The sequence below is a fragment of the Microtus pennsylvanicus genome, chromosome 5 (genome assembly GCF_037038515.1).
Source record: "Microtus pennsylvanicus isolate mMicPen1 chromosome 5, mMicPen1.hap1, whole genome shotgun sequence".
Lineage (NCBI taxonomy): Eukaryota > Metazoa > Chordata > Mammalia > Rodentia > Cricetidae > Microtus > Microtus pennsylvanicus.
In genome coordinates, this window is record NC_134583.1 from 21,573,439 (window position 1) to 21,596,842 (window position 23,404).

Here is a 23,404-nt window from a genome sequence, read left to right on the forward strand (position 1 = left end):
TGGAATGTTTATAAATCTAGTTGACTTCATCTTGTGCAGGTAAGCACAATTGCTGTGGTGTGTAACAGCCGTGCTATGTCCAGAGCACAGCAGAGCCTCTTCCCCATCCTCTGGTTCTCACAGCCTTTCTGCCTCTTTTCCCACAGCATTTCCTAAGCCTTGGATTGTGGGCTCAGGCAGATGTCCCATTTAGGGTGGAGCATCCATTGGTCATTTCATTCTCAGTACTCTGACTAGTTAGGAGTCTCTCTGTTAACTGTTGCCCACCTTAGAAGATAATTGTCAAGCCAAAGGAGAGTTCAAGAGAAATCTGTGAATATGAATCCAAATATTTAGAAGGCTGTTTGCCAGCATGGCCATGTATAAAATAGTGGTAGTAGTTTTCTCACTCGGCCTATGAGCTCCCGAACAATGAACCCTTGCAAAGAATTTTGCTACTAGGTGTGAATTTCATCTTGTGGAGCAGCCTTTAGATCCAATAAAAAAAAAAAGTACATTTTCAAAACTAAATACAAGATGAATTTTTAGCAATTTCGGTATACTTAATCTACCCATTCACTTATATCGCCATGCACATTGGATGATCCAGCCACTAACACTGCTGGTGTTTGTGTCTTTGCTCCAAATTACTCTGAAAGTAAATGCAACCAGTTAAGCAGCATGGATCACTCTCTGGGAGTGTGAATGTTGCTGTTTCAGGTGTCTCTTCCATATGCCTAAGTAATAATGTTGGTCCATGGAGCAAAAGAGGTGTTTTTTTTTTGTTTTTTGTTTTTTTGTTTTTGTTTTTGTTTTTTTTTTTTTTTACCATAAGAAAAAGGGGAGTTCTTTGAAGGTGACAATATCCATGGCAGGTTTCTACTATCCATTGACATCTGAATCTGACTCATCTTCTTCTGAGAATCTGACTTTGCTTCTATTAGTTTGACTTTCTTAACGCCGACCTAACCCTTCCAGTGTTGCTTTGTCTCACTCCTTTTCTGTCTTCTTCCCTTTTGTTACTCTCTTATGTTGAAGCTTCTGATATTGTCCAGCTTTCCGAGAAAAATATTCATAATGCATGACCACCTTCACATAAAATATATCCAAATGCAAAAATGTTATTGTAATTATAATTAATAGCTACAACTATTTTCAAGCTTATTCTTTTTTTGTCATCTAGTCCTTTTTTTATTTTAATTCATTTATTTATTAAAGATTTCTGTCTCTTCCCCGCCACCGCCTCCCATTTCCCTCCCCCTCCCCCAAATAAGTCCCCCCTCCCCTCAGCCTGAAAAGCAATCAGGGTTCCCTGCCTGTAGGAAGTCCAAGGAACCCCCACCTCCATCCAGGTCTAGTAAGTTGAGCATCCAAACTGCCTAGGCTCCCACAAAGCCAGTGCGTGCAGTAGGGTCAGAAACCCATTGCCATTGTTCTTGAGAGAAACTTTTTTCACATCTCCATCTATAAGGCTATCATTTACTGTCTGGTACACATCTAAGTGATAGTCTCACTGTGAAGTACATTATATAGGACAGCATCCAGTTACTAATCGGGCCCTGTCATTTATAGTATCTACCACTGTGTCTTAAAAGTGGCTAAGCTGACTAAAATGGTCTGGAGTACCTGTGCATGTTTAAAAGAGGAAGGGTGGTGTAGGGAATTGGTGAGACCCACAATATAAACCCTGGCTTTCTTTTATTGTGCCCTGTGGGTGGCGTTTTATGCTTCAATATCTTTTTTTTAATGTTTATTTTTCGGGTTTCATCTATGGATTTTGGTGGGGTGGAGCAAGGAGATTCCTCTCAGCAACCATTTCAGCCATTCTGGAAATGCAGAAATAGACTTTCAATGGGAGCTCTGTACTCATTTCTTACTCTCCGGGCTTATCAGGCACTGAACTGGTGTCACACTCTATAGTGCAAAGCCCTCTTTTGAAACCCTGTTTTCCTTTCTCTGTCCTTGGCAATTTATGATACATGGCGTAATCTGATCAATAGTCACGGTTGCCTCAGGTTGACACTTTACCCACTACACCTGTCTGTCCTGCTCTGCGGTCACATGAACAGCGGGCCACACTTTGTCCCAGCTGCTCCAGAATGTGACTGGCCCTCGCTGTCAGCCCATGCCATGAGGTGCTCTGTCAGAGCGTACCTGTCTCCACTCTGGTCTAGGTTCTACTTTTGAGAAGACCCTTGGGTCAGAACTTTCACTTTTGTTTTATAAACCATTAGAAAACCATTCAAAATACGGTGGGAAACCCATCATTCTGTTGTAATAGGCTGCGGTATGACACACATAACTTTTTAAGTATATAACATCTCATATGTCACTCAAAGTCTCCAGCGTCTTCATTTACTCTGAGTTCTCTGCACACCAGAACTGGGAGTGTACTGTGACTATTTCCTCAGCAAGACAACCTCTTTCCCTATCTTGTCCTTTCTGTGTGGCTATAATAGAGTAATAAAGATCACTTACTTTAAATAGAAAAGTATGTTCTGCAATTTTGGAGCTTAAGAAACTCCAAGGCGAGTTAGCAGAAGCCATGGTGTCTCAGGAGAGGCCAGTTCTCGCCTCTAGATGAAACCCTGAGTGCTGTGTTCTTCACAGAAACGGGAACTGCATCTCACATGAATAAAGATGAAAGCCCCTTTTAAAGGGCACTAGCTGGCACCTAAGAGCAGAGCCCTCGTGATGAAACTACCTCTTCAATGTTTTACCTTCTAACTCTGCTACGTTGGCAGTTAAATCCCATGTAAGTCTTGGAAGGGACACACACTGAAACATCCTGCCACTCACTGGTTGAAGAGAAATTTGAGAAGTGTCATATTACAGCAGAACTTCATTACAGTGTCAGTGACCAGAGGATGCCTGAAAGTTACTCTGGCTTAAAAGAACACAACCCAGAAAATGCTTGGCACTGAAGAAAGTGTGGGAACATGTTCCAAGGGCAGAGTTGTGTGAGGAGATTTCTGAGTGCTTGTGAGAAAACTCAAAAAAAAAAGGGGGGGGCAAGAAATGAGTCTTGTGACCCCAGTTTCTTCAGAACAGGAAATTATTCTTAGAGTATGCTTTCATGTTCTTCTCAGGAGGAGCGGATAGGAGGGGGTTTCCTTCAGATTATCCATTATAACTGATTGTAGTTATTTGTTTTTCTGTCTCTATGGAGAAACATGTTTTTGCCCATGCGATTTGTCCTTGTGAAAGGACACTTTACTCAGGTGAGTCTTCTTAATCCTCAGAGTCTGAAGCTCAGAATAAAGTCAGGTATTGCATAAGACTTCAGTTTGCCTCGTTTTCTGGCTCTATTCTCCCGGGTCCTACCACTGCTAGAACAGTAAACAAAAAGAAGTTTACAAGTTGAAAGATGCCAGGGAAATTCCTTAGGTGTCCTGGATTTTGCTCAAAATTTCTTGTTAATGGTAGGCATAAAAGAAACAAAACAAAGCACCCCCAGCAACAAAAAACATTCTCTCAGGATGTTTCACTATTCCCCTTTATTTTTGTAAAATTCACTATTACTGTTAGTATGTAAAAGCAAATAATACGCAGATTAAAGAAACAGCTTGAGAAATGGGAAAAAAAAACCCTTGATCTACACATACTACTCATACTACACACTGGCAGGGAGCATCTAGAATCTGTAAACAACTCAAAAAATGAACATAAGAAAAAAATTAATCCATAAATGCTCAAGTGAATTTTATTGACAACTCTCAAAAGAACAAAGACAAATGGTCAATAATATATAAAAACATGATCAACATTTTTAAACAACAAAGAAACTCAAAGCCACATTGAGATTCCTTCTCGCTCTGTGGGTGTCCCTGCAAGCTTCATGGACATGGGGCGGGAGAGTTCTGAGCTGGGATACGAAGGAAAGCTGCATCAGCGTGACTTAGCTGGGCCTTTTCAGACTTCTGGAGTGTGATGCTGAGTAGTTTAGTTTTTACACATTTAAATAGAGTAAAACTTTGGAGAAAAATTTCTGCATGACAAGTATCACAGCAAAGCTTAAAGTGTGACTACATCAAAACTTCATGTGTCCTTTGCTAAGGATGCCTTGTGGCCTCTTCCACAAGAATGAGTTCTGGTGACCGAGGAACAATGCTCAGGACAAGGGCTTAGGGAGAGAGGGTTTGTAATAGGCATAAGGATGGGTTCAATTGACTGCAATACAGTGTTCAGGATAAGAGTCCAGGGAGAAGGGTTTGTAGTATAAGCATAATAGCAAATTCTTGTGCAAAGTACTTGGATCCTCTAACATAAGGATTAGCTGTATATATAGACTGAGAAACAATGCTCAGAATATGAAGAATTTAGGTGAGGCTGGCTTCACAGAATACCAAAAGATCACTAGGATATTAAACAACACTCCAACCTGCCAGTTTCTTCTGTTGAAGAACAAAGCCCATGGATTTAACAAGTCCAGCTAAACACTCTCTAGTGCTATCTGTGAGCATATGGGCCTCAGGCCCCATCATTCCAGTAAGAATGACTGTTGTCAAGGAAACAAAACACACACACACACACACACACACACACACACACACACACACACACACACAAATGCTGGCCAGAGTCTGGAGAAAAAGAACCTTGGGGACTGATGCCGTCATAACAGCCATTATATAAGTCAGTATTGGAGCTCTTCAACAAACCAGAAAACTGAACAACTATATAGCTCTGAGTATTGGAATCAAAAGACTTGAAGGAATATACCACAGGCATACCTATATACCATGCCTATTGCTGTACTATTCATAACAGCAAGGTATGGAACCAGTCTAAGTACCCTTCAAACAAATAAACTAGGTCTGTGGAGATAGTTCAGCAAATAAGCACAGGGACCTGACCACATCCATTTCTATTTTTTAAAAAAAAATGTTGGTCATGATTGCGAGCACTTATAATCCTAGTAGTGGAGAGACAGAGACAGACCCCTGGAAATGTAACAATGAGTCTCACTGGGTCAGCTGCTGTGGGGAAAGGAATACTTGTCAGTGAGAACTGTGACAGCCAATTGCCTAACAAGCTGTTCAAGGGTTAGTTTATTTATTGCAAAGCCCAGTGCTGGGAGCATGTCATTTCCCATTAGTGTCTGATGTCCTAGAGGCCCCTAAAATAACAAAGGGCATTGCCACCTTTGGCTAAATGTAAGAACTAGGTGGTAAGGCTCTATTGCTGAAGACACTGTGTTGTTGCAGGACTTGGAGGATTGGAGCTGGGACTTAGATGAAAGTGTCCCCTCCCTGGTCACTACATTAGTGACAAAAGGTGCTGGGAAGCCTGCTGACAATTATGCCAAGAGTTCTAAGTATCTATGGACCCTGCATGCTAATCTGTAGAAGTGACGGGCAAGATGTGCCCACTAGTGCAGCAGTGGCATAAACGATTATGGATACAACCAATTTTCTGATTGGACATTCGGCCCTTTCTGCAGGGAGAAAATGATATCTGGCAGCTGGAGCTGTGAGCTCACACAAAAAACTGTGGTTGGGAAACTCACGGAGCAACTGTAATTGTTTAGCTAAATGGATGTGATGTGCAGCTAATATGTTTTCTAAGCATTTGTGTTTACTTCTGTGGGCTATTACAGTTGTCGGTGTCCATTCAGGTATTTTCCTGTTTTCCATCTCTACTTGCCTTCCCCTTTCTCGCTTGAGTTCTGTGGAAGAAGGAATACCAATGAGACTCATCACCAGCTGTTCTCCACAGATAGATCAACAAGAAGACATTAGGGTTCCCCATACCCTCCTGGAGCTGGAGGAAAATAGACATTTACACCATGCCCTCCAAGACTTAGAGAGCATTGTAGATGAGGTAGGCAGAAAGAGCACAGGAGCTGGGGAGGAATAGAATGGCATTGAATATCATCCTCCCAACATAACATCCCAACACCTTTACCAGGTATCTGTGCTTGCTTGCAGGAGTTCCTCAAGATTAGGCCTATGTCTCTATCTCCATCCATCACCAGATGAAGGTTCTATGGTGATATGCAAGATATTCTTGAGTATTGCTATAGGATAGTGCGGCGGACTTCTTGACCGGTGACGGAAGAACGACCACCACACCAGGATTCCACTCAGATCACGCTTTACTGGAGTGCCCTTGATTGATGGGGGGCAAGGAACGAGGGGGCAGGAAAACGAGGGACAGGGAGCGAAGGGGCAGGGAGCACAGGGGAGAGGCAGCAGGAAGCGAAGGGGAGCAGGAAGCAAAGGGAAGGGAGAGCAGGAAGCGAAGGGAAGGGGCGCACATAAGCAGCTGCTTAAATAGGGAATTGGCACACGGGTCGCCCTGTGATTGGCTGCCACCAACAGCTGCCACCAGACCGCATCGGGATAGGCTCAAGAATCTACATCCACCGCGCATGCGGGAAGCGGGGAGCGCAGCTCTCAAAGCCATAGCCAAATATGGAGTTGTTTGTAACAAACAAGACAGGATGTCGGCGCCATCTAGTAATGGCGATCCTGTCCGGCTCACTACAGGATAGGGTCATTTCAGGTTCCCTACCCTCAGCTGCCCAAGGAACTAACTGGGGACATCGTCTTGGGCTCCTGGGAGCCACCCAAGGTTCAAGTCTCTTGCCAACCCTAAGGTGGCTCCCTTAACAAAGAATTGTGCTTCCGTGCTCCCCTAACCAACCTTCCTTTATTCCAATCATCCTGTTTCCCTAAGTTCCCCCCATCCTCCCCTTCTCACTTTTCTCTCCCCATCTCCCCTTACCTCCATCCCACCCCACCCCCAAGATCCCAATTTTCTCCCCGGCAATTTTGTCTACTTCCCATAGCCAAGAGGATAACTATATGTTTTTCCTTGGATTCACCTTCTTATTTAGCTTCTTTAGGTTCACCAGTTGTAGACTCTGTGACCCTTATTTATGGCTAGAAACCAATTATGAGTGAGTACATCCCATGTTCATCTTTTTGGGTCTGGGTTACCTCACTCAGGATAGTGTTTTCTATTTTCATCCATTTGCATGCAAAATTCAAGAAGTCATTGTTTTTTACTGCAGCGTAGTACTCTAATGTGTATATATTCCACACTTTCTTCATCCATTCTTCCATTGAAGGACATCTAGGTTGTTTCCAGGTTCTGGCTATTACAAATAATACTGCTATGAACATAGTTGAACAAATGCTTTTGTCATATGATAGGGCATCTCTTGGGTATATTCCCAAGAGCGGTATTTCTGGGCCCAGGGGTAGGTTGATCCCAAATTTCCTGAGAAACCGAAACACTGGACTGAGCTCCCAAGGTCCCAATGAGGAGCAGAAGGAGGGAGAAGATGAGCAAGGAAGTCAGGACCACGAGGGGTGCACCCACCCACTGAGACAGTGGGGCTGATCTATTGGGAGCTCACCAAGGCCAGCTGGACTATGACTGAAAAAGCATGGGATAAAACCGGACTCTCTGAACATGGCGAACAATCAGGGCTGATGAGAAGCCAAGGACAATGGCACAGGGTTTTGATCCTACTTCATGTCCTGGCTGTGTGGGAGCCTAGCCGGTTTGGATGTTCACCTTCCTAGACATGGACGGAGGGGGGAGGACCTTGGACTTTCCACAGGGCAGGGAACCCTGACTGCTCTTTGGACTGGAGAGGGAGGGGGAGAGGAGTGGGGGGAGGGGGAGAAGGGTGGGAGGAGGGGGAGGGAAATGGGAGGCTGGGAGAAGGCTGAAACTTTTTTTTCCTTTTCTCACTAAAAAAATAAAATAAAATAAAAGCAAAAAAAAAAAAAAAAAGATTAGGCCTATGGACTGTTGACATTCCCTCATAAAAGGAGGGAGCGGGGGAGGTCACTGGATCCTCACGTGAGATTCCTGCCAGTCCTAATTACATATGAACTTAGAATCTCCTAGAAATTGCTAGAGTATATGTTCTGGGGGAAGTTTACTGAAGAAAGGCTTCGTCTATACAGCTATGGGAACGCCATCATCTATGCTATGTAAACCCTATCTAATGTGACTTCTTTGGGGCCACCATGCTGTGTAACCCCAATAAAGTCATTGGTTCCCCAGGACAGAATCATATTTTGATTTATTGTAGAAATATTATGAGGCAGGAGTAAATACTTTTTATGTTCCCCCACCCTGGGCAGGGAAAGATTCTTACAACATGACCATTTGTCGAGCCACTGGATTGTATCATGACACTATGTCATACAGTTGGCATAGCCTACCCGGTCTGTGAGATACATGGTGTGATTTAATCACCTAAGCCTGCCTTTCTCAGACTGTGTCTCTATCATTAAATTATGCATGATGGTATCCCAGGGGACTTATGGGAATTTTTTACTTAAAAATATTTACTAACAAGTCCTAATTGCACATATTAATCAGGCTTACTGTGGTATTTCCAAGTTTGCATGTAGTACACCAAATTAAATCTAAACAACTTTTGAAAATTTAAAGTTATTAGTAGATGTCAATATCTACAGTTTAATTTTCCCATTTCAGTGCTTTTTAGTGTAATATTCATTATTCAAAATTAGGTATTTTATAATGGCATTTTTTAAGGTTTATCATATACTTGGACTATATTCTCTCCTCATGACCCTCTTTTGTTCTTTCTACATTTCTTCAAGTTTCCTTCCTCTTCCTGTTTTTATGAATGTGTGTGTGTGTGTGTGTGTGTGTGCAGGATGCTAATTGTGTGTTCATGAGTAAAAGCTATATGTGTGCATTTACCAAATGTGGGTGTAGGAACCAAACTCTAGCCTTCCACAAAAGCAGCAAGTACTCCTAACCTGGGCATTACCTCCAAGAGTTTTTTGTTTGTTTTGATTTTGGTTTTTAACATAGTGCTTTTATTAGTTCTTTGAAGATTTCACATCATGAATCCTGATCACAATCACTTCCTAGTCCTTCTGTGTCCACCTCCTCTGGTGACCCCCCCAAAATACAAATAATTTTAAAATTAGAAAAAGAAAGGAAAAAAACAAATCCGATTTATGTTATCTATATACTCACTGGAGCATGGTCAAACTCTCGGTGTCCTGCCCCTTAAATGGGACTGAGTCCTTTCTTCCCTTCCCATGCTTGCACCAGAGTCCATCAGTTGTGAAGAGTCACACTTCAGCATCCTTGTCACACTTTTAAAGAGTTCCCTGGTTCTGCTTTTTAGCAACTCACTGCTTCCTTTTGGCACCAAAGGAACAAGTAAAAAAAAAAAAACAGGACTGGGGTGCAGGTCACAGAGTGTTTACTAGGTGTATCTGAGGATCCTGTTAGATCATCAGCATTGAAGAAAGAAGAAGGGAAAAAGCCCTCCAGTTTAGAAACTAGTAAAAAGCCTGAAGCTGTTACTACACCAAATCAAAATACAGAGAAAAATTAGCATTACACACATTATTTAAGAATGTAGCAAGACGTGTGTAAAGTTCCTCACGCCAGGGAAAAGATCTTGCCAACACGCCTATTCATCCTACTCCTTCTCTGGAAGCAAAATTCTCCCCCAAGCCTAGAATTTCACAACATTTCAAATTCGGATGCAAAAATGGAAATACCCGTCACTTCTTTCCTTGAATGAGGTTAATCATTGTGTGGCTTCTTTTCTAGTACTCCAAGCATTTCAGCTGGTGGGAAGTGTGAGGTGGGGGTATAGCAGTCATTGAAAAGTCTGACGTTTTGTTAAACTGGGTGAAGCAAATCTGGGGGGAGTCCTTGTACTCAAAGTGATGGTCAGGAGAATACCCTGGATGCAAAAAAGTGAAGCAAGGTCCAGGAAAAGTCTAGGTGAGGCAACAGAACCAAAAAGATGCTTCAGCAAACCTCATCGCCTTAGAGCCAGTCCGCCTGCTGATACGGTCTCATGATGCAGCGAGATAGGTAAGCTATGTGCACCGTTACACTGTGATTTCATAAACACAAGGAGGACCTTTTCAGCCTGTTTGGGGAACCGTGAATTGTATGACTTTAAACGTAACCAAAGTGTATTGTTTGAAGTTTTGGAATATTTGCAGGAATGATACATTCATCTTGAACTTGAACCCAAATCAAATAATGAAAGTGTGTTTCTTATATATGCCGTGTCTATATTGTCTGGAAGTGACTTTATGCCACATGCTTATAATAAATGACTGAAACTGCTACCAAGGCTGCCTTCCTTTTTATCCCACTAAAAGCTGTAAGCAGTTGAAGAAGTCATAAAACAGATAAACACATAGTGAGTTTGTGGAGGGAGCAATTTGACGTTGCGGTTGGGAAACACAGTTAGAAATCCTTAGATGAAAGAAGTCAGAATAGTTAGAAAGGGGTACAGACTGATGCTTAACCGACCCTTAAAGCCAAGAAAGATGTGATTCTGAGTAGTGGTGGGTAAAGTACCCCACGACTATAGGACTCCAACAGGTATATTTACATTTGGGTAGGCTCTGTGGTTAACACCTCAACTACTTCTCCATATTATGGTTTGAATACACAATATCCTCTGTGTTGAAGCCCAGAACCCTGTTCTCCTCCTCAACTAATAGTGCTGTTTTGAAAAGTGAGGTAGCAGTCAATCCACTCTCTATCTCTCTGTCTTTGTCTCTCTCTGAGTGTCTCTCTCTTAGGGTGTATGTGTCTCTGTCTTTGTCTCTCTCTCTCAGTGTGTATGTGTCTCTCTGTCTCTCTCTCTTTTTCTTTCTCTCTGTCTCTCTCTGAGTGTGTGTGTCTCTCTCTCCCTCCTCTCCTCCCTCTCCCTCCCTTCCTCTGACTCTCTCCCCCTGCTCCCTAGCTACTATGATGGGAGAAGCTCCTCCTTCCCACTCCTACATCAAGGGTTCCTGCCTCACAGCTGGCACAGAAACAATAGAACCAGCCAAACTAGACTTAAACCTCTGAGAGCAGAACCCACAATAAATCTTTTATTTTCTCAAGTATTTTCTGACATCAGCAAACATCTTGCTAATACAGTGTCTGCCATTGTCCTGACTCCAGGAGCTTGTCCACAGAGGCGTTCCTCTCTTGTTTTCCACCCTACCCCACCCTAGTACCAGTACCATGAATCTCTAAAAACTCCTTCAAGCCTTTCCCTATGAAGTAAAATTTTAAAAGTTGACCTAGTGGATTGAAAGAAAAAAACTGTTCTGTCACTACAACTTCACAAGCAGTTGTAGGAAACAGGGAGAAAACGACAGAGATTCTTCATGATAATCTATTTCACATTATAGAGCAGCATCATAGCCAAGATGTGGACAATAGTGCCGCCCTGACGCAAAGCAATCTTGCAATGAAAAGGATTCTCCTGTTATCCTCTTGTGGTCTGCACACCCACGCCAACGTTCTCAAACCTGAACTTCCACTAGTTCTTCCTTTCCACATTGTTCTCATTAGTAGAAAGCCATGTACATAGAATGATGGAGTGTCTAAGTTTGAGGCCTGGGATTTCTACACTCATTGTAATTCTGTACGGAATCCTTGAGACTTCACATCGATGTTCACTCATTTCCCTGCCAAGAGGATTCTTCCAATGACACAGTGGTGATGCCCACAATTTACTTCACTTCTGTGACATGGAAACACAGCAGGTAGTTTTTCATATATGCTGTTAGACATAAAATTGACGTAAATGCTCGTGCACATGCTCTTCTGAGAACATGGGCTTTAAGTTCTTTAGGAAAACTGCTCCAACATTCAAGATCTAGAGTATGTGATACTCACATTTTTCAGTTTTTAGGTTTTTTAATAGAAAATCTTAAATTGTTTTCGAAAATGTCCATATAACTTTATTTTCATGAGAAAGATATTCATATGTAAGTTTCTCCATATCTTTGCATTTTATTTTGTCTGTGATCATTTATTTCTAGCCTTCTAATTCATTAATATTAATATATTTATATTAATTTAGAGTTGGATTGCACTTTTCAATTTTCAGTATTCAAGTTCTCTACCACTGTTGGATTTATATGTTAGCACTTAATTTGGGATATGAGTTGTTACAAATGAAATGTAAATGAAATTTTAGTAATGATAAGATTATTGTTAGTACATAAAAACAGAAATTGTTTTTGTTTCTTTTTTAGATTTTTTAAAAAGCATTTTTATTGGGAAAATTTCAAGCCTATAAAAGCCTTAGAGTGTTATGTTGAACACTCTTGTAAGTATAACTTAACTTCAGAAAGTGGAACTCACAGACGAGTTTCTTTTGTTTGTGTCCCACATATTCTTTTTTTTTTTTTGTGGTTGTTTTTTTATGTTTCATTTTTATTTTTTTTAAATTTATTTATTTATTAAAGATTTCTGCCTCCATTGTTTTATGTTCTGAACTATCTTTTTCTGTCATTCATTAACTCTTACTCTGAGGTTTCTGTGTGTGAATACTTAGGATTTCATTTCCAGACAATCATATCATCTGCAAATACAAATCATCTGCCTTATTCTTTATTTCCATTTCTGCCCTTAGATCCTGCTGAAAACAGTCAGCATGATGTTTAACAGGGTAATAACATGGACACTCACCTTGATACTGATTGTGAGACATTCAATAATAAATAGTAAAAAATAAAACATTTTTATAGCTGTTATTTATAAAGTTGAGAAAGTCTTCTCTGTTGCTATTTTACCCTGAAAAGATTTTTATTACTTTTATTTATTCTTCTCTCATACAATATATCTATAGCCTCTCCTCCCTCTACTTCCCCCTCACTTTCCCTCTCCTCCAGGTCCACTGTTCTTCTGTTTACCTTCAGAAAAGAACAGGCCTCTCAGAGATATATACTCACCATGGCATAACAAGATGCAGTAATATTAGACAAAAACCCTTATATCAAGGCTGCAGAAGGAAACCCAGTACAAAGAAAAAAGTTAATGTTTTGTTTAGGAAGTTATCTCCTGTGCCAATTTGTTCATGGCTATTCTGTACTTTTTCTTCTGTCAGAATGGAAACCAGGACATCTGTTACATGGGGAAAAGGGCTTTGTTTTTGTTTTCACAGAAGAAAAAAAAGCTATGAATATAATTAAAATTGATAAAGATTTTATTTGAATGAGAGACATCTCTTAATTAGAAGATGAAGAAGGACATTAAAAAAGAAATCCCACATTAGCTCAGAATTGAATATAATAAAAAGTTATTTATTTAGGGGTAGACTCACAGATCACAATACTCTGCTCAATCAGGGAACAGAAACCAAATCCAGCAGCTGAGAGAGGCTGGATGTCTGCTTTACATCAGAATATATAGTATAATAGGCCATGCCCAAGTGGGTGGGTAACTTAAAGGCTACTGGCAGTAGGAATTCCTACAGCACCTCCCCCTTTTGTTTAAATAATCAAGTTCTAAGCCTAATACAAATTTATATAAAATAAGAACAAATATCAATTATAAAAATTACAATTACAATTAGCGTAAACAATATCAAGCAAGAAACATGTAATAAATATTTCAATAGTTTTCCTATCCTAATGAGTTTAAGTCTTGCATAATAAGTAACTTGGCCAAGTCATGAGAGGAAAGTAACAACTATCTAGTCTTCAACCCTAGTGAAGACCCGAGAAGGGAAATAATATTACTTGAGAAAGCAGGAATTGCAATCAAGCAAATTCCAAAATGTGCAACAAATGACAGAGACAACTGGCTACCTGGGCAATCACCCAAAGTCTCATTTGCAACGTTGGAGCAACCAATTTTGGCTAAGGCATTGACAGACCATTTTCATAGGCAAATTTTTCAAAACCATCTTACCCTGTCTTAGCAAGATTTGACAGTCTTTTTTCTTGTGTCCTGCTTGTCCTATCTAAACATCATGCATTTTGTCAGTGGTTGATGCATGGGCAGTTCCTTGCCCAAAGGCCAGTTTTGCCAAAAAGAAAACAAGCTCCAAGTGAAGTGTCTTCGGTGCTCAACATTCTCTTGGGAATAGATTGGTGCTGCCAGTAGAAATCGTGTCTCATGTCAACAGAACCCTAAGTTATTTAAATGCAATGTTCTACAACTCTTTGAAGTATTTGAAGATTACCTATTTATGCAGAATACAATCTCTATGTATCTAAAGAACCTGATTAGTCTAACTATAAGTATGACAAGCATGGATGACTACTGACTTATAAATCTTAATATGTATATAACTTAAAGATCATGACTTCCTATTAGAATATTAAACAATCTTTAAACAATTGTGCAACAAATGAGGACAATGATCTCAAACTGTAAACAATGTATAAGTATCTTGATCAGAGGTAGAAATGTATATTGTAATATGAAGATCCTAAAATTGTGTCAATATACAAAATGTCTTAAAGCAGAGATAGAAATATGCATGCATGCAATATGACAAAATAACTTTGCCTAGATATACAAATATTGTAGAAGAAAATAAGAACATATTCAATATATTTAAAGCTTGTATCAACATACAAAAATCTATACCAATGTAAATTGTCTATATATAGCTCATAAGTATTCACTCCATTACTCACTATTAGCTCACACTCATCTATTATCCCATTCACATACAATTTCTTCTTCTTTTTCAAAGAGATCCCTGAGCTTACAAAATTTCCCCCCCAACCTTCAGCCCTATAACAATTATAATCAACCCCCAATTGATGTCTCTAACCCTGAGGACAAACTTTTTTTGGGAGAGTGGTCATCATCTTCTAGAATTACTTCTAGCTGTCATGGGGGTGATGCTCTTTCTATGAGATCCTGTGTAAGTAAAATGATGGTTAAGTTCCAAGATTGCTATCTGGTATAATTGCAAATAGTCTCTGAGTATTTGGTAGGGTTTTTCTGGGTTCCTATTTAGAGTCCTGGCCAGAATGGTGTAAAAAAAGGTGCACCATTTCAGCTAACCAAGTTGGGACCATCTTGAGCAACTGATACCCCAAAACAAGTCTTATGGTAGCACTATCAGCATCATGACATCATATCAACCAGATGGAGTTGTTGTTGTGGGGCTCCATCTTCTTCCTGAAAACTTCAAATATTACTGCAGGAAAATTCACTGTTTATTGTGGAAAATTTAAACATTATTTATATAGACATATACAGACATATATATTAAAGAAAGGTATGATAAAGACAAAAATAGGTATGAAGAAAAGTAATTTTTTCTAAATTCTTTCTTTTTCTGTCCCATACCAGGTGGCTCTTGACATGAGAAAGAAACTCTGAATTTTTCTTTTAACAACATGCTTAGATTTAGAGAAGTAGAGAGCCGTTGTCCAACTCCAAAGCCAGTGCTATATATTCATATAACACACACACACACACACACACACACACACATATATATATATGCTTTGATCACCTGTTCTTACCAGTCATATTCCTTTTTCTTGATGATCCTTATTGGATAGTTATTTTTTGCTTCTGTCAGCATCCAAACATCCAGGGTCTCTTGAATTTTTGAAGATGTGTATTTTCCTGTAAAGACAGAGCAAAAACCCTGCTCCAACCCTATATGGTTTCCTTACCACCTATATGGTTGTCATTTCTCTTTCTCAAGAGATTTCTCTTTTTCAAAGTGAATCTTTATTAATTTTGATGGTATCCATAGTTTTCTTCTCCTGTGGAGACAAGAGCAAAACCCCTTCCCCAACATAGCACATCTCCTGGCTTCCATTGTGAGGTCAATACTTCCTTAAAATATACTGGCTGATTTAATTCAGAAGACTTTTCTATTATCCAGTGTCTCTCTGCTACTATTGTTTTTTTTTTTCTCGTTAGCGTTAAGGAAATTCAAGGTTAATAAAGCATTATGTAATCTATTTCTTGGGATATTTTCCATCCCTTTCTTTTTGTTTAAGATATCCTTTATATTTCAAGTCAATATTTCTATAACTGTCTGACCTCTAGTATTGTGTGATATACCCGTAATATGCTTTAAATTATAATAAGCAACAAATCTGTTTCATTTTTTCAGAGACATATGTTGGACCATTATCTGTCTTTATTTGTGGAGGTATACCCATGACAGCCATAACTTCTAATAAATGTATGATTTCAGAATCAGCCTTTTCTGAGCTTAAAGGAATTGCCCACTGAAAACCTGAATAAATGTCAATGTGTGGTGTACATATGTTAATTTTCCAAATTCTCTAAAGTGAAACACATCCATGTGCCCAATTTCATTCCATTGAGTACCCTTTGGGTTAGTCCCTGCAGGTATTGGGGTTTGGTTATAGAAAGAGCAAGTAGGACATCTCTTTATAATCTCCTTATCTTGTTGCTATGAAATAGAAAACACTTTCTTTAAACCTTTGCTATTGGCATGATGTTTCATATGGAATTCTTAGACCTTCAATACAAATGTATTAGACACTGTCCATGTATTTATTGCCTGTATATATTGTATATAGTTCTTGTACTTACTGTATATGATTTTTCTTATATTAGTTTAAGTTTTTTTTCAGACACAAAAGGGTAAATGCAGTAATATTTCATTTGTTTTTAATAAATAAAGCTTTCCTGAAGATCAGAATGCAGAACAGCCATACTAGTCAGTCATACAGGTCAGGTAATGATGGCAAACACTTTTAATCCCAGCAGCCACCCTAGTTAACTATAAGGGACCAGGCGGTGATGGTGCAATCCTTTAATCCCAGCACTAGAGAGGAATATAAGACTGGATGGGACAAGAACGTGGTCTCTTTCAGTCTGAAGATTTCATAGAGGTAAAGCTATCCAGTGGCTTTGCTTATTTGCTTTTCTGATCTTCAGATTGAACCCAATATCTGTTTCTGGTTTTTTGTTATTCATACTACAGATAATGGATTTTGCTTCTTTACCTATGACTGCTATAATTATTTAGTTACCACCTAATTGTGGATTGTATGCATTAGTTTTTAAGTACTAGACCATTAAATCATGCAGTTTAGACTTTTTATGTATTGCTAAAATCTATTTGCTATTATAGTGTTCAGATTTTTGCGTTCATATTAATGAGGGTCTTGTGTCCACCATACATAAAACTGTTTATACTTACATATAACCATGACACACATATATGGTGTGTCGATGTGATTAACATATTCATAAGCTCAGTTATTTTCATTTTCGTTGTTGGGAACATCCAAATTCCATTCATCATAGTACTTTGAATTACATGATGCTAGCTACAGTTGCCCCCCTGCTATAGAACATAACTTATTATTGCTAATTAAATGTGGTTTTGGTTTAGGGATTGGTTTTGTTTGTTTTTTCCATTTGTACTCTTGCTCTGTGGCCCAGGAGACCACAAGCTTGTATTGATCCTGCTCTGCACCCTAAGTTCTGAGACCACCAGTGTATGTTACTCTGCTGGGCTTTTACATGCATGTCTGTGCCCACAATACGCTCTACATCTAAGCCCCAAGTCTGGCAAAGACTCTCCTATTCTTTACTTCTATGGAAGCTGCTGATGTGATTCCCACCAACCTGCTGACTTTCAGTCAGACTCTACTATGGCGGGAAAACACTCTCAGCATTATGGTACAGGATATGGTCTATTTTGGCGTTTGTCTACGGAAGCTTAAAAGAATGTGCTGAACTTCTTCAGTGTGGTGGCCTCTAAATTTCCATTTCCTCTTTGGCAGTGATGTCAAATTCTAATCTACTACTTAGCTTGTAGCCCGGCTGCTCAGTCAGTTGTTGAGTGAAATGTAGGCTCACTACTTCTTTCTCAATTCTGTCCGTTTTTAACTAACGTTCTGGCCTGGCTACACTCAGGGTTGCTTGATGTTTTTGGTGGGCTATCCCCTTCGTCTCTCTCTAACATCCATGTCTCTCAGAGCTAATTTTCATTGCCCTGTCATCTATTTTAAAATTTATATTTCTGATTTACTTGTAGCCTGACTATACTGCCATATTTAAATTAAAGTGTTATAGACAGTGTGTGTTTGAGGCATTTTCTGTGAACCATTGACATGGATCACTATGCTGATATATGTCTTTTAATTATTTAATGATTTGCATTCAATTTATATGTTAGGGTTTAAATGGGCTAATTTTCCATTGTGTTACCATGTGTAGCTTTTATAGTGGCCTCTCTAGATATTATATATGCATAATATGTCAATCTAAGTGTATAATCTGTTAAAAAGAAATTTTCTTACCCCAATTAAATTTACTAGCATTTACTTACGCAAAGCAAAACAGAATGAAAGAGAAAAACAAAGCAATGTTGATAAACAGTTCCCCAAATCAGAATAGGTTCCGAACCCTACAACCAATGTGACCTGCCCTAATGGCATTTAGAGAAAACAGAAGTGAGGGATAAAACCAGCATGCTTATTTTCATAGTAACTGGCCAACTGGCTAAACAGTCACCTGCAGTTAATTGACAATCAGCTATTGTGACTAAACTCTGTATTAATTTGGCCAGTTAATGTTTGGTGTAAGAGCTTGAATAAAATCAATGAGCTCTCTGGAATTTTATTTGATGATTGATTCACTGTGCCAGTGAATGATTTATTGAACATGTTGGTGTCACTGAGTTAAGGAGCATCTGGAGAAGGATTTAATGTGTTCCTGTCAGGATTTTCCCAGACACAACTGCCATTTCTCAGGTGAGGAAGTTCCTCAGTGTGCTTGAGCACCACATGGTTGGCTGGAAGAGTGGAGAGAGAGCTACAGGAAGTACTTTTATTATTATTTTTTTTTGCATCTAAGAACTGCGTGGCTCCAGCCTGCGATGGCAGAACTGCAAGCTTGCTGGCTTTTGGACTCCAAGACCTCCATCAATAGCTTCTTCACCAGGAATCTGAGCTCTTGGCCTGAAGTTCATATCTCTTCTCTGGTTTCCTTGGCTCTCAGGCCTTTGGACTCAGACTGAGCCATGTTACTGGCTTCCCAGGATCTCCAGCCTGAGGATACTTCTTGCTGTACTTCTCATCTACTGTGGTAATGCTAGTCTGTTACATATTTTTCTCTATGTGCTATATTATTTGGTCTATATAGAGAACCTAATATAACAACTTAAGTACAAAATTTCACCTATTTCTTGTCTTTACTCTCCACCATTCATTTAACTCATTTTATTTTCTTATTTATTTCCAGAGCATACATCTACTTTTAAAAATTATTATTAATATATTGTTCATTATTTAAAACAATTTTCAAATTCAAATATACTTTAGTGGTATTCTTCCACTACCCCAAGTTCTTCTAGCTCCTCTCCTCTCCCTACCCATCCAACTTTAAGTTCTTTCTCAAAAAACAAACAAGAAACCAATACATCAAGCCCCCAAAACCAAGAAAACAAAGTAAACCCAAGATACACTCACAACCACATGAAAGGGCCTTGAGTTAGTTTTGCTCCAGTCCTGACTTCAAAGGGAAGTTTAGTGCACACTTTATCTTCTCAGGTCCCTCTGTGTTCCTTGTTTCATGTTCCATGTTCAGGTGACCCTCTGTATTCTGTGTTCAGGTGACAGCCTTCATAAAGCATCTTGTCATTTGAGAACTTTGATATGCTATTTTAGGAAATAATTATTTTTCATTTCTGTTCAGGCGATAATTTTTATTTCCTTTTCCCTGTCTTAGAGATACTTGTGGTAGCTCAGAAATTCCTGGTTAAAAGTTGCTCTTTCTCAGCACCTGAAACATGTTTGCCACTTGCTTCTGACTCATATCATTCAATATTTTTTTAATTTTTTTTTACAAATAAGTTGTTTTAGTTTTCATGCTGCATTGAAGTGTTTTTTTTTTTATTTTTTCTTCATTTCTTGTTTATCAGAAGCATTGCTGACGTGCCCTCATGCTTCTTGGCATCAGTATTGCAGATTTGTTCGGTGTCTTCTGAAAGTTAGTGTCTTTCTCCTTTTGGGGAGCTGTGAGTCATGACTTCTATGGTTTTCATCTTTATTCCTCCCCTTCTTCTTCTCCAATGATATTGATGTCATTATCGCTTACTACATTGTCCCACCAGCCTAGTGAAATTTTAATAACTTTTATTGTTTTACTCTGTTGAGATTCATTGAATTTATCTTCTGCCTCCTAGTCTACTAATTTTTTCATGAGCCCATTCATCAGTTTTTAAGTATTTTTCTTACTGAGTTTCAAAGTTCCAAACTTTTTATTTAGTTTTTCTACTTTTATGATGGGTATTCTCTTTGTTTTCTTCCTTAAGTGTGTTTGCTTTTTTATTACTCATTGACGTGGTTGTGTAATGGCTGAAAATTCTCATATTTCTCTTATTTTAGTACTGAATTTTATTGGTTGTCCTAGTCATTCCTCTTGACATCATTACAATGGAATGATGAATGATTTCCAGCAAAAACTCAGATTTTCTCAGTGTCCTGTATCATGTGCCCCAGGATTTTATTGATTGAATGATGTCCAATAAAAACTCAGATCTTCTCAGTATCTTGTATCATGTGTCCCTGGATTTTATTGATGATACTATCCATTCCTCTTGGAGTCATGACAATTACTGGACTGATGAAAAATTTCCAGTAAAAGCTTGGATGCTTTCAGTATCTTATGTAATAAGACCCTGGACTGTGGTAGCCTTAGGTTCCCAGTTGATTTCCATTAGGACTTGAGGGTCTGAGAATCCTTGATATTAGTGCTCAAGAGAGGTCATTATTGGTCCTGGAACCTCATCTCTGGAAAAAAGACATAGAGATGCCCATGACTCTTCTTGGCTTCTGCTGATACTACCCTACTGGCCATGGCAGGGCAGATGAGTGAAAGAGCCCTTGTTTAACCTACCGAAGATGAACACCCTGGCTCCTTCTTTAGTCTTATCCGATGTCTTCCTATGACAATGATTAAGTGTTTCTCTAAAGCCCAGCAGTGGCATAAACTCTGGCATTACCTCAGCCTTGGAGACAGAAGCTGAGGTAGAACGTGCTTTTTTTATGTGTGTTCATGGGTTGTAGTACAGTGGTTGTTGCATAAAAGTGTTCTGTTATTTTAATGTCCCTCTTTTATGGTGTTTTGGATAGAGACAAATAGGATTTTTTCTGTCTCTCCCTTCTTCATCGCTGCCTATTCCTTCCTCGTGTCTCTCTCCCTTCTCCTGTCTCCTTTCTCCTTTCTCCTTACTCTCTCTTCTCTGGGAATGGAGCTCCTCTGTTTAAATTTCAAAGCCTACCCCAATAACATACTTCCTCCAATAAGGGTCACACTCCTTATCCTTCTCCAAGAGTTCTACCAACTTGTAACCATTGTTCAAAACATACGAGTTTATCGGGGACATTCTTATTCAAACCCACAATTTGACTTTCGTGCAATTTCAGAGAAAACGGTCAAATATCTGTTTTCTGCAGTGCATTTTCTGAGCACGATTTGTTGAATAGGTTTTCATATTTCCAATGTATATTTTGACCTCTTTCTTGAAGAACAGTTGACAGTAAATTGTGGGTTAATTTCTAGCATCTCCGTTTTCTTTCTTGGTCTGTGTTTTCTAATAAGACCATGCCGTTTTAGTTATTATGATTCTTTATCGATTGTGGGTTATGGTTCAGATAGGAAGTATCCCCTCAATACACTAACATAATAGGTGTTTGGTTACTACCTACGGTGTTGTTCTAGGAGTTCTGGAAAGTTTAGTAGATGAGACCTAATGGAAAAAGTATGTTGCTGGAGGTGGAGTTGTGTCCACTAGGATTTTATCTCGTTCTTGGCTGCTCTTTCTGTCTCTCTCATCTTTCTCTTTCACTCTGGCTCTTATTCTCCCCATCATGAGTGCCATAGGTAATGTTACCCCGATCCGCATGGCCTTCAACCTCATTCTGCCTCACTATGGACCCAGAATTATTGGGTAGGAACTATGGAATGAAGTTTCCGAAAGCATGGACCTTTTCTCCTGTAAGTTTTTCTATTAGGGGTCTTGGTACTAGCTTTGAAAATTCAATTCCCAAAGAGAAGTAGAGATTATTTCTGAGACTAAGCGCGACCATATAGTTCTTAAGTCTTGGAGACTGTGTGAAGAAAGAAATAGAAAACTTTAGTTAAATGGACTACATAAAACCTATTGTGCTTTAGGCAAAGCTTAATGGTCAGTTCTCATGGGAAATCAGAAGATACCAACATGCCCATAGGAACAGATAGTGGAGACAAAGGTAGTGAGGTTTCAGATAAGAATGATAATTATATTGGGAATTCAACTAGAGGCCATTCATTGTTATATTGTGCCAAAAGAAAGCTACATTTTGTTGATGCTCTAAAACTTAATGAAAGGCTCATTCTCAAGCTCCACAGAAAATTTTAAGGCAATGGAATTTAATCTCTTTCATACACACTCTTGGCTGCTGTTAGCCAGAATTAGGAGCAAAAACCAGAAAGGTTTACAAACTTGTGCCTTAGTCAGAAAAAATATATGTAAAGTTGGGGCTATCAAAGGTGTAGCTGAAGAGATTAGCCTCACTAGAAGGAAGCCAGATATTTTTGATGGGAACAGTAGAAATATGTATTGAGGGCCTTTCAGGAATTGCTCATAACCCATCCATCATGGACTCAACAGAATAAATACATGAACTTATTTGAAATACTTGCCCTTAAGAAGGGAGGGCCTCCAGTGTACCCTGCTTGCACAGAGTCTACAAGGTGTTTCCTGAAGATTCACTTCACTGTGCTTTGCTTTCTGGGCAAATAGAGAGTATAAGAACCGATACAACTCTACTATAAGAGACGTTTCTATTGCTCAAGATAAAGGTCAAACTTGGGTTCCTCTACATGATGCTGGTATTTGCTGGCATGGAACATGTAAGAGTTTTCATGAAAACGTAGGTCATAGAAGATTTTATCTAGATTTCAAAGAGATATATGGAAGAAAGCTGTGAACTTACTTTGAACCATGAGTGGAGCAGAGTGTTCTTCTCACAAAATTGTTTTCTGAAGAGAATTACATAAACTGTTACTAGTGAATGCACTTGGAAGCAAGAACATGAAGGGAATGTCCTGGTCTCTCCACTCTATATCTATAAGAAGGGTGATGACCTGTGAGGATTATTCTTGGCTCTTTTTCCATAACAAAAGATGTAACACGAATTGCATTTCATGCTGTTCTTTTGCTTGTTTAAGCTAAATATAAACATCACCTTTCTTTTAGCTTGCTTTTACAAAGAGAATGAGAAGTGCTTTGTTTCTTCTGCTTGAGCTCACATGCCTAAAGTGTCCCGGTACTCCATTCACATCTTTGGAATGTCTTTCGATATGAGGAGCCTTAGCCTTTCTGGCCACAGAGCAGGTGGACAGAAGACCAGGATATGTATTGACAGGGTTAGAGTTACCCTGCAGAGAACCTCTGAGAGTGAGGTAAGTGACACTGTAGAAGTGAAGATTAAACTACAGTGGAAACACGCAGGATATTAGAGATGCTCAGGACATGGGACATCAACCAAAGAAAAATGCAATGAGTTTCACCAGACAAAGGTGAGGCTTTATGGCTCTATCTAGCAAGGCCATAGAGATGTGTCTGTGCAGGCTTTTGGAGTTCACATATTACCCTGTGCAGTAGATCTATGATGTGGGCTACAAGACTTAATGTTTATCTCTTAGATCCTAGCCT